The 13,728-nt window shown below is 35.4% G+C and overlaps 1 protein-coding gene across 1 annotated transcript in view; it reads left to right on the forward strand.

Moving 5' to 3' along the window:
• LOC134654296 (227 kDa spindle- and centromere-associated protein-like) overlaps positions 1-13,728 on the forward strand; it is a 108,237-nt gene that overhangs the window by 29,075 nt on the left and 65,434 nt on the right. The gene's annotated exons all lie outside the window — the stretch shown is intronic.

Consider the following 13,728-nt stretch of genomic DNA (forward strand, 5'->3'; position numbering starts at 1 on the left):
CGAAATGATGAGGAAATGTTGTTGTAAGCGTTTTGGAATACTTGCGAAAGCGGAGCTATCCACTTGTTTTTTTTTTTTCATAAATTGTAGAGGTAAATGCTTCACGATTTTAGTTGAGTAATTAATATCAGTAAGGTGGTTTAGTTTAACTTCGACAATCGACAACGGGATAACTTTGAAAATAGTTATAAAAAAATATGTGTATTTCGCGCCATTCTTTTATCAAGACTGCCTATTAAACTTGGATTTAACCAAACCACACCGTTCTCCGAGATCGTTACCCTCTATCTATGCCATATTTAACTGCCTTTTAGAGTATAAACTTTAATGAACGAACTGCAGAACACCATAAATTATTTTATTATTCATTCCGAGGATGAATGACTCTAAAATACAGATAATCACCGTTATAAATAAAGTTCGTTTCAGGTTTATGATATAATAAGTTACCTATTATAGATTTGGTTAGAAAATTCACCAGGTGTTGCATGAACAAAAATAGTAACGTACCATAATGGAGGATTTTATGTCGTTCAAAATTCATTTCATTGCGTAACGACTTATTTAAATGTAAACTAGTATGTAATTGTCGCTAGTCTAGGGAATCAATCAATACCTTTTTATTATAGTATAATGTAGTAGTTTTTAAGGTTTTTTTTATTGTATTTTTTGACATGTGTGGAATATGACTGTAATTAAATTAAATCCGTGGACGCTCCGGCTGTGGAATGAGCTCCCTTCCGAGGTTTTCCCGAGGGTCTACGGTATGGGGTTCTTCAAAAAAGGAGTGTACAGGTTTTTTAAAAAAAGGTCGGCAACGCGCATGTAACACCTCTGGAGTTGCAGGCGTCCATAGGCTATGGTGACTGCTTACCATTAGGCGGCCCGTATGCTTGTTTGCCACCAATGTGGTATAAAAAAAAATATATTATATATTCTAATCTAAAACTGTAAAAACTTGTTAAGAATATACTCATTGGATTTTGTTTCATTTACGTATTTTAATAATAGTATATCATAAATTGTCATTCTATGGAACTTGCTAACTATGTAAACAAACCGCCATATTGAAATTGTCTCTGAATGATGAATTTACTAGTGACTTTTGTTTACATACATAGTTAGAAAGTTCCATAGAATGCCACTTTTTAGGTACATATATTGAGTAATTAGTGATTTTCCTTAACATGTAATATAATTATTAATTATGTATGTTTTACATCCTGACTGCTACTACTATTTGGTTCGCTCATTGAACAGTGTACCGATGACACTTTGTGCTTTATTTCGAGGAAGTACATAATCAGTCGTAATTATTTAATCATCGAGAGAGTCGTTAGAAAGGGTCGTGGACCTTCATTGATAATGATGGGAACACATGGCTTCGGATACTTAGGGATCATTGGGATTAATGCTCCATTTGAAGTTGATAAAACAATCCTGTTCAATATTTTATAAAATAAGCATCCAATAGGAAATTGGTTCTGATTCAATTGCCTCCTGTTTTGCGCATAGTATCACTTATGCGATTTTAGAGTATCATTTCTCTCAAATAATACGTATAGTATTAAAAAAAAACTAAAAAAATATCACACATAGGGACTTTTTTTTAAGTGATCGCGCTTTTACCAAGACCAATACGGACCGATATTCAAAACGTTCCACGTTGACCACGTCTAAAGAATCACCATATTCCCATTCCTAAATCTTTATTTGGAACCATTCACCCGTCACGTAAATATTACAACACCTCTGTTTACGTTGGACGTAAACTGCACATTAGCGGACGTACTAACTACACACGTAACCGTCCAACGGGACGATTTCCTTCTGCCGTGCCGTCGGTTATGGCGCTTCCGTGTACTCATTTGATTTTATGCTGACAAGGATTAGTGTGTCACGTTTTTAGGAGCGATAAACGGTTGTTTTTAGGGTTCCGTACCTAGGATTTGCACGACGGATCTGAAATGTATGGGAAGATCCGCGGATCCGGATCCAGATCTGGATAATTTCATACATTTTGGATCCGGATTGCAAACCCTATCCGTACCTCAAAGGGTAAAAACGGGACCCTATTACTAAGACTTCGCTCTCCGTCTGTCTGTCACCAGGCTGTAACTCATGAACCGTGATAGCTAGACAGTTGAAATTTTCACAGATGATGCATGTTGTTGCCGCTATAACAACAAATACCAAAAACAAAATAAATACTTAAGTGGGGCTCCCATACAACAAACGTGATTATTTTGCCGTTTATTGAGTAATGGTACGGAACCCTTCGTGCGCGAGTCCGATTCGCACTTGGCCGGTTTTTAGGTTATGATTACCTATGAATTTCTAACGAAGTGATTATGAACTTCTGACGTTATTCAAATCGTAAAGCAAGCCAAAGTTACCTTTTAATTCAACAATGTTCTTAAAAAAGTGTCAACCGCTCTAAGCAGTTATGTTGTTTTTGTAAACATTCCTTAAATTGTATTTGCGTATTACCAATGTTTTTAAAGTCGTCAAAAAAACGAAAAAGATATATCAGAATATTGCATCTGTGTATGACCCATGATAACTTAATCAATTTGAATTTTAGACTTATTAATCACTACATAGTATAAAAAAGTCGCTTCCCGCTGTCTGTTCCCATGTATGCTTAGATCTTTAAAACTACGCAACGGATTTTGATGTGTTTTTTTTAAATAGATAGAGTGATTCAAGAGGAAGGTTTATGTATAATTTGTTAACCCGTGCGAAGCCGGGGCGGATCGTCTTGTTATAGATACCTATTTGATTAAGTGCCACTTAAAGTATAGATTGATGTAGGCATTTTTGCTATGAACTAAAAATGTCTAAACAAGCAGTTAATAATGTAATTTAAGCCATCATTCTTCTATTTGTCCCCTTACCTAATAGGCTTTATTAAATTTAAGGACTAAATTCAAGGTTAGACTTAGTAGATCTATTTTATAACCTAGGTCGAAATATAAAAGATACATATTCAAATGTCATAAAAATATTTTTTTTATATCGCCTAGGATTAACCTGTATTTTGCTGCCGAAAGAAATGACAGCCATCAAAATCAATAAACTTTTATTTTACTTGTTATATTGTGTACCTGTCATATCTTATCCTTCCTTCTACTTTTCATCCTATTTCTAAAATTAACAATCACGCAGTCTGCACAAAACCACCCACCAAGATTCACCATCACAACCCTCCCGTACACAAAAGTCACATCTCACTGAACAGTTGCCATCAAATATATCGGAGCGGCCAAGTTGCTCAAAAGATCTGAACATGCACTTTATCGTCTTCATAATAGAGGCTTTGTTTAGATATTTATGAACACCTTAACCGCTCTGATGTATCTGATGTCATTTGTACTAGCAGCAAGACTAACTAACCAACACATAGCCTTACGGCTTTTTAATAAGGTTCATGAAAGATCAATTAATTACGCGGACGATAGTATTCTTTGCTCTTACCATCGTCTTCGTTAATTGACAACACCTAAACCTTATTACAAGGGCATAAGAACCATCAATGGTCAGTTGTTGTTGCTATTTACGTCTTTCTGAACCTGAGGAGTAGTTTAATCTTTTAATTAGTTACGGGAGGAAAGTGCGTGATTGTGAGGCAGGATGTCAGCGCTATATCGGGAGTAGGGGGAATAAGAATAGGGGTGTGCGTTTTGGAAAAATTGATGACGTGTTTGGAAGAATGGGCTGCTGAGATTATTGGCTGGGCAGGCTTTGTAATAGGAAGCAACGAGCAGACGAGCCGCCTGATGGGAAGCAGTCATCGACGTCCATGGACATAAGCAATATCAGAGGAGCCACTAATGCGTTGCTGACCTTTGAGAACCCAAACTACCTGCTTCTTGAAAAACCCCATGTCATAGCGCAAGGGAAACACAAAAACCTGAGAAGGTAGCTCATTCCACATTTCAGGTATTGGTAAATAAAATCTAACCTCGGCTCGTACCAATGGGTTTATCGGAATTTATGTACGGTACTTATTTGATATTTATCAGCCGCTTTTCGGTGAAGGAAAACATAGTGAGGAAACCGGACTAATTCCTATAAGGCCTAGTATCCAAATGCCTTGCATATCTAAAGGAGCTGTCACCAGCCAAACCTTTCATTCTATTCCCTACTGCATTACAAGATTGTTTTTTTTAATTCACTTTAGAGGCATATCATAATGCATCTATTAATGTCAATGTTAAAAACCGATGTTATTAAAATTGACAACCCTGACAATGGTCAAAGCGCAGGTCCGCATTAGAAATAATGGTTGATTCCTTTTAAATCCTTCCTCGCGTACGAGCAGAAATAGGCTTAACCTGTGACACCGTGTGTGTCTCCATTATAGATCTTATTTCATTGTAGTAAGGGCGAATGAATGGTTGTAATGGGCATATGAAATAATTGTTCACAGAATACACATTTCTCTGAAACCGTTTGGCCGAATTTTAATTATTTGAAGAGAAAACTGGTGTTGATATGATATACATATACAATAAAATTACTTATAGCTACAAATAGGTTTTTGAAAAGACAAGTAATATGTACGAAGAAAGAGTGTATGTAAATTGTAGGTAAACCTCATTATTTTTCCCATTCAGTAAAAGTTCCATACATGTGAGAGACATGCGTGGAGCTGAAGCCAACACGTAAAGGCCCTTTTAACAATTTAATATCATGTAAGGGGTAAACGAAGCGGATGGCGTAAGTGTAAGGTCTATTGAGATTGAATTTAATCTAAAATAAACTAACCTAATTATTTATTATTATTAGTACATATGTCAGTAAAGTAGTAAGGCATCTGTTCTTACAAACAAAAATCCTTGTCAAATCTTGTAAGTCAATCAACTCCTTTCAGCTGGCATACATACTCATAGTTCATAAATAAAATATACAAACAGATGTTCTCTGTTTTTTTTTGTGACAGTGGGCTCTGTAACCACCTGCCATATGTAACATGTAAGACTGAAAGTGTGGTGGCTTAAAAAATAACATGGCTACTTAATACTGAACTGAAATGTGTAAGCTTGTACACAGAGGTTGTAGTAACAGTAGGTACAATTTTAATTTATAGGTACTTAGTCAATCGTGTAGGCAACCGTCGCGTTTATTATTTCAAATGACGCATTTCTTGATTAGTGCTAGATTGCGTTGATATAGTTGGTCAAACCAAATTGTTAGTAAATAAGAACAAAAAAACTATACTCATTCTTTTCTTTTGGATGCTAGTACAGTCACCACACGGGATTGTTACGCCATTTAGGGTCCTAGCTAAATTGGTTGTTCCATACTTTCGCAAAATTCACTGATTCAATTTGTGTAGAGGAGTTTTTGGGTATTAAGAAAAGATTATCATTATTAACTTATTATACAATTATTTTTCTTTCTTTCTTTCGTTAACTAAATCAAAATGACCTATCTTTCTCATGCGAAAGTATAATCAGTATAAAGTTACCCCTAGTACGACTTCGCGCTCAATATAAAAGCTTCATCTTATTACAATCTCCCCTACTGTCCCCCTCTGCACTGTCTAAACCCACAGGATACCATCAGAAAAAAACATGCCATCCTCAGTTTCTACGCGACCGGCTATCGTGACGCACGTCTGTTAAGACGTCATGCGAACTTGTGACGTATCGGGATACTAATAAGGTTTACTATTGGACAGTGAGAAGTGACGGTTTTTAATTTAGCCGTTGCTGGCTCTGTGATTGTCAGTTGTTTTTGAATTCGTTCGAAACGGTTTTATTTTTCGTGTAGTTTAGAAGAATGTGACAGTTTGGTTTCAGTTTATTCATTTTTCGATATGGTTTTGTAAGCTTTAGAAGTAAATTATTAAACTTGTCGTTTCAATACATTTTGTGTTAGAAAGTGATTTTTTTGGTATTAAAATATGTCTATTAAAATGACAGGTCTCAAAACTGACCTCTAAAGGCCGGACCAACACAAAAAAATCCTTTTTCTAGGTTTTTGTTATTATTTTCAGTTGTGATAAATTTATTTAGCTTGTGTATCACTTGCTAATAAAAGTACCTATGTCCCTCTATAGGCATGCAACTGCATGCAAATCACCAAATTTGGTGTGTGCAAATTGTACATATTTTTGATATTTGATGCACACTTAGCATGCATGAAACATAATGTATGTACTCGATCGATAGAAAATAATATTTTAAGTCAGATTTACACTACAATTTGACACCCCGCCAAAAACTTTACAATAATTCAAATAAGAATATATCACAGCATACACAAAGCAGAAAGCTCCCTTCTCAACTCCCCTCGCACATAATAATTGATACAAAAGCTCACTCCATTAAATAAATCATTCACTAAAGCATTATAAATTATAATAGCTGTGCTTTATAAATCACAATAACCCTTATAGTTTATTTGCTGCACTAGCCACTTGATGATGGCGTTTAGGGGCAATTTCATTTTAAGGCGTGTCCAGACCAGACGAGAACAATTTTCGCCAATCTGATGAAATTGTCCGATCAAATCAGGAGGTGCGAACGCAAACGCAAATTTGGCTCCCTAATTTCGATCGCCGATTATGACTAATATTACCGATAAAATGGAGGTGCGGACGCTAATAGAATACCAATTTGTGACTCCAGTAGTCGCGTTTAGGGGCACTTTATCATTTAGAACGCTCAAATATCACCATAAAACTAAAATTGGTGATTAAATTGGAGATCGACGCCAATTTCTTCCGCCGCCAATTCCGTCTGGACGCCATTTTAACTTGTACTTTAAAGCGCGACTTATATAAGTCGTGTTTCAGTAACGTCTGAACCAGGGATCGGATACCGGTATTTTTTGTATGGGAACGGAAACGGTATTTTTTCGTTCTTTGCTAATTACTTCATTTCTAATTGGGCAATCTAATAATACGAAGTCGTAACCTAAAAACACAACTGAGTCCTACATTTCGAGTATAAAATAATTCGAAAAATATGGTTATTTCTAAGTTTTTGCAAAAAACCGGTTCCGATCCCTGGTCTGAACTGAACCATCACATTCCTGACAAAATTTATGGTGTTTGACATTGACCGTCAGTTTTGTGCCGACTGCTAACCGGGTAATGGTACACAGTTAAGTGAAAATGCCCTTAGAGCTCTTCAGTTTGATGATTATGATTGATTTGAGCGCCACTTCATTTAGTTGGAGAGTTGATTACGCGCAGTCGCCATCAGATATATCGGTGCGGCCGAGGTGCTCAAAAATATGTGAACACGCACTCTAACGCCTCGACAATAGAGGCGTGTTCAGATATTTGTGAGCACTTTGGACGCTCCGATATAACTGATGGCGACTGCACAATCGCTTCGTTATACATACTTTTATAAGTAATTACGTAGTTTTAAAAGTTTTAGTGAAGTGCATGTAATTAAAATAAAAATGTTTTAACAGTTTTGAATGATTCACGGTTAGTTTCACTAGAGTTATAACGACCGGGATATGAACAACAAAACAATACAAAAGGTAATCACGGTCATATCCCGGTCGATATAAGTCTAATAAAAATGTTTTGTTTTCGCAGATTTTTTTCAGTTTTTATTTTTTCATAATGAGTGTAAAACGCACTGATTCGTTATCCATAACAACATAGGTACATAATCTCATAATCAAATAAATGAAGGTCACAAAGGAGTTGATTTGTTGAAACAATAATACTTTGTAGTACGTGCGTACACTAGAATGTTTATTCATTCATCCGGCGGAGGGTGATGACCTGTTGATAGTCCTTTCATCTTCTAGTCTAGGGGGGTTCTAGTCAACTATACCCTAGGGAAATTAGCGGGTATATTTTGTACGAAATTCTTGTACTAAGTTGTTTGCATGAAGCAATTTTACAAAGTAGTCATTTGCGTCGCAACGTAATCATGTAAACTGCCCGTGAAATGATTTTTGTGGAAACAGTCTCGTCCTGCCCAATCATACTCGATTTAAGCCATTGAAATTTAAACCAAATTATTTGGAAAATAGAGCTGATTTTCCTTTGGTTTACGATTTAAGTAAAAACAGAGAATTTTCAGAGTAACCTCAACCTATCTAGGATTTTTATTCATAACTTGTTAAAATGGAATATGTCATTTAAAAATCACATTGGGCAGGACAAGGATAGAGGCCATTATATCTTATTATCCATGTCTCTTGACATAAGTCGACAGATGGTATTTTTTATTATAGAAGAAACTAGCGACCCGCCCCAGCTTCGCACGGGTTAACAAATTATACTTAAAACTTCCTCCTGAATCATTATATCTATTAAAAAAACCGCATCAGTTCCTTAGTTTTAAAGATCTAAGCTTACATAGGGACAGACAGACAGTGGGAAGCGACTTTGTTTTATACTATGTAGTGATGAATAAGATCGCACATATGTATATTATTTTTTGCGCGTGACAGTCATTTTGTTTCAGTTATGTCTCTTTGATATCAACTCAGTTTACAACCAGGCTGTAAAGTGTAATGTATCATTCATTAATGTTCAGAAATTAGAACCAGCTTCAAAACACTATTTGTCGCATACAGACTATTTACGTCGTATCGTATTCTGTATCTCAGCGGCCGTAGCAAGTTCGTAGAAGCGCATCTGTTGCGCCGGGACCAACTGAAAGCAAGTTGCAAGGCGGACACGTGCGAACACGATCGTATAAGTAATGTGAGGAATTCTTAGGGTTGGGTCCTACTAAACCTTGTTTATACCCTTAATAAGTACTAGAATGAGAGATTGCCCGAATTCGTCCAACTTATCTGTCATTTTAGTACAAAATATCTCAATACCTACACATATCATACGTTATGATAATTTACAATTAACAATAAAAAAATTAAAATCTAAAAACTAAACTAAACGTAACGTAAAAAACCATCAACAATTCGTTCCATGTCCTTCCAGACTCAATGCCCATCATGCACGCCGCGTTGCCGCGTCGAATCGCCGAATCGTCCTAAACAGCCTATACAGCACAGTAGTAAATCGAAATGAATTGCTTCTAAAAATGCGTAATTTTATGTTTGATCGAACTAATCCATTACTTTTTCGTCCGCTCAGTGTAGGACGTAAACTCACGGCGCCTACAAAAAGGTTCAGAAGACGTATTTTACAGTACTTCAAAGCAAGACCAAATTAGTCTTCAATAATACTAGCTTTGTTTAACCTTTTTCCCAGCGGCATTGCCCCCTCTAGTACTACGTCATTGTGTTTAAAAACAATTGAGCGTCACCAGCAACACTTATGCACCTTAACTCACTTAATTAAAGTTCAAAATTGAGTAGATATTTCTGGTCTAATAGTACACGTGCATCCGTTTGTGTGCGTAGTTTTTTTACTAATATCTATTTCTGTCAGTCTGTACAGCTGCCTTTGTTTTTGTACGCGCTGTATGGGATTAGTTTCGAGTTTCATACTAGTTGATGGTTAGCTTTGATAGTTTTTTGTCAAAGTAGGAAATAAAGTTGACGTGTGTCTTTTTAAAATAGCTTGACTTGTGTCAAGTTATTAAAGTTAGTTTTCCGATGTAACATTCTAAAACCTATCAGTGAAAATACGTCAATAATAGGTATTCGTACAGCCAATTTGGAATTCTTAATATCCATGAGCTTTAGTGCAAGAGCTCAACTACTACAACAACAGGCAAGCCGGTGGGACTCGAATTTTAATGCGTCCCCCGCCATTGACATCTCTAAGATATTCAGGTGACACTGAACAACTAATATACCTAGGTAAATAAATACGCTAAAGAAAATCAAATCGAATTAAAATGTTCATTTATTTTGTACCATTCGTTTTTCTTTTTTTTAATAAGCAACAAAAAAAATTAAAAGTAGTCAATTAAATACATCAAACTTATATAGACCGGGATATGAACCGTGATTACCTTTAGTTTAAATTGTTTTCGAGCTCCCGATATTTATTAGGTCTATATAAGTCTAGTGAAACTAACCGTGAATCATTCAAAACATTTACTAAATATCTACATCAATTCATAGTTTACATACAGTTTTTTCTCGAACCTCAATATTTTCAGTGGTGGATAAAGATTTCCATTCCACCTCCATTTCTCCCCGATATAATTTACGTGGGTAGATGAGTACATGACTCACTCGTTGTGTCATCAAGCTTCGACATCAGTTTAATGTTGTGACCTATTTTTATAAATCTTCACACTTTTATGTCTAATGTGCTGTCTTCAAATCTGGCCCCAGTTTTCAAGGTATAATTTATAGTTTTACATGTTTTGATAGCTTTGTATACTGAGTTATTGATAGTTGGTTTTCTCGATTCGGAGATTTTCACGTAAAACTATTTCACCACCTAAGATTTACGAGATTAGTCTGTATTTTCGACTTTTAATCTCAGATTTAGTTGTTATTTCGGTCATGGTCGATGCGAATCATAGTAGGTATCTGTCGAATATTGATCTTTTGTTTTTTCTTGGTTATGACTGAATGTTGTTGTTACTTGTCAGTATTTGGTTTAGTGATAATGCTGGTGGGCAAAACAATGCGTCAAAATTATCTGTCGATCTGTAATAGTTTTATAAATAATAGAGATATATTTCTACAGTTTGCGTTCAGAAGTATTTGCAACACTAATTGTTATACATATAGATGCATTTTATTAAAGATATTAGATAATGCTGAATTATTCCCACTACTTTTAATGTTGATTGTAGGTAGGTGTTGTAAAGTGAAGTGGTGAAATGTTAGTGAAATATAGTGTTTGTGAATATGCGTTGTGTATCGGAACTTAGTGAGATGTGACGAGCACTATGGTGATGTTGCGGAGGTTTACGGTATGTACATAAGTGTATATAAGTTACTGGATAGATTTTTCCTAACAGTAATGTACAGTACGCCTTTACGATGCATGCATTTGATTTTACACTTAAGTACATATGTTTTTTGTCATCTATTCGTTTTAAATTAATTGAACCTTTGCAGTTGATTTTCGAATCGTTTGACGATCTTTAAAACGCCATCTAAATACTAGTAGGTATATTACACCTCCTAAACAAACAAAAAAATCACGGCGTAAAAGGGGTTAATAGTTATATACGATACAAGTGCGGAAAAGAGGAAATTCGAAACGAGTGGCTATAAATTGCGAATTACCTATTCGCACGAGTACCGTATAACGTTTTACAGTATGCAGAATGTGCTATTTCCCGCACTAGTTCGGGAAAGTAGCACCATATGTACTGTAAATAAAATTACAAAGTCTACTTACGGAAAAATAGGAGAGGAAATAAATATTTTATACACGCATTCCTTTCAGATCCATCTGTAAAAGTACATGAATAGGTGTGTAATAGAGCACTTTACTACCCATTATATTTATTGCCGCGCAACGACCTGGGTTATATTTAGCCCACAGATGTAACCAGACCAGGTGCTCTGATGTTGTGGTGGCGGTGGCACTATATTTATGCATACAGTTGATTTAATGTCGTAGTTAATCTTTATGATCGATGATAAATCCCATTTGTTCCATACAAAGATTTATTTATTGTAGAATGATAATCAGAGAAAAAAAATGTGCTAAGCTGGTGTAGATGGCGCTGTATTATGTCCACAAAACGTATGGTGCCGTATAACGCTGTCAAATTCAGCTGTCATACTCGGGCACAATTTTTTCTTATAAGTACTTTATATTTCGGTACCTAAATAACTCTTTGGTTATAATATGATGACGCCATAGTAGCAATGAATGACTAATCGACATAATAACAATTATTTCCTTAGAGACAATATGTTTTGTTCTATAAAATGGAATATAAATATAACAATAGGAAACACATAAGTATCAGTCAATCTATTACATAATCGTGTTTAGATATTTTTGGGCACCGTTGCCGCTTGTATTTATCTGATGGCGACTAAAACGCTCATCTACTCTTCGTATTGGGCCTAGCCTACTTCGCAAACTGTTTCATATTTTTGTTAGTAACGCCAATACAAACATACTACAAATGTATTCTTGAACGCACAATATTTATGTTTTATTTTCCTCGCTGTGCTATGCCCTGTTTATTGCAAAACACTGACTCATGTGAAATCATCATTCTGTCAGCGATATGAAGTAGAAAAATAAGTTTTGTTTTTTTGGCAAAAAAACAATTTTTGGTACAAGCTTTTATCGCTGACTGTACTTTTCTTTTCACAGACAACTAATACTCATCGAGACAATTCTAAAAACCCCAAATACAATTAGGTTGCGTTGTTTTATCACAGATCCTATGGCCACCTCCTATCTCCATCATCAGATCAGCTCCATGGTACCATAATATTGCATTGTCACCCGACTTACACACGTATGCAAATTTTCAGCTTCATTGGAAACCGGGAAGTGGGTCAAATTTAACTTGCAAGATTTGACCCGTACAAACATACATAGTTAACTTACATACAAAGCAAATTAAGTAAAAGCTTGTAAAAACAAAGTTCGAAAAATACACGAGATTTCATTCTGCAACTGCAATTCTCACGTAGCATAAATATAAAATACGCGATAAATTTAATAATTTAATAATCAACTTTAAACCATATTACCTAAGGTATCTTTTAGCGATAACTGCAAGTTTATGTAAGTTGCAATTCGATAGTATCGAGACTATCGAGGTATAAGTTACCGTTGTTTACTGACGAGAAGTGATCCTTATTGCAAAGACATAAGCTCTATCTATGACCAGTTAATGATGTTAGTAGTTAGTATGACCATAGAGAAATAAGTAAGACAAGAGTGCTCACTCCATACATCATTTCAGACTATTAATTTCAGTGTCTACATCTAGCATCGAGTAGCGGAACTATCAGTACTGCTACTTGACAATAGATGTAGCACCGACCGGAAAGTCTTATCTCAACAGCATAAGACTTTCCGGTCGGTGCTACATCTATTGTCAAGTAGCAGTACTGATAGTTCCGCTACTCGATGCTAGATGCTAATAGTCTTTTGGGTACTAAAACTAATGTATGGAGTGAGCACTCTATGTATTTTTTTCTCTATGGTATGACACATCTCGATTGTATAACTTATGCGTTGGACTCGTTATCTTTGCGGTGGGATCACAGGTCATGCGTGAACGTTAACACGTAGGTACATAATATTGTGTATATTTATGTTTTATTGATCTTGGCAGTGATTTTTACAAGGAAGTATAAAAGAAGTATTTACTTTTAAGCATTAAGTATTAGATTTATACAGGGTGGCCCATTTAGATCGGTCAGTATGGGAAAATCTGAAACTATAAGACATACGACGATCTCTTCCATGTCATCGATTTTAGTAACAAGAAAAACTGCATTCATACATAAAAAAAAAATGTGTACTCAGCTCGGGAATCGAACCCGGACGTTTAGAAAAAAAATATCTAAAATTATTTCTATTTAGATATCGATTGTGTAGGTCTTAAGCAGTAAATGTTACTATGAAACATGATGTCTGAAATGAATAAAATGCATTGTATTCATATCCTTTAATTTATTTTAGTATGTTTTCGAAAAGGCTACCATTTTTTTCAATACATTTTACATAAAAAAAAATTAAATGTATGAATGCAGTTTTTCTTGTTACTAAAATCGATGACATGGTTCCTAAGAAGAGATCGTCGTATGTCTTATAGTTTCTGATTTTCCCATACTGACCGATCTAAATGGGCCACCCTTTATACTCAAACATAATTATTACCCTTGCAT

Source organism: Cydia amplana, chromosome 14, assembly GCF_948474715.1.
Source record: "Cydia amplana chromosome 14, ilCydAmpl1.1, whole genome shotgun sequence".
In the NCBI taxonomy this organism is placed as follows: domain Eukaryota; kingdom Metazoa; phylum Arthropoda; class Insecta; order Lepidoptera; family Tortricidae; genus Cydia; species Cydia amplana.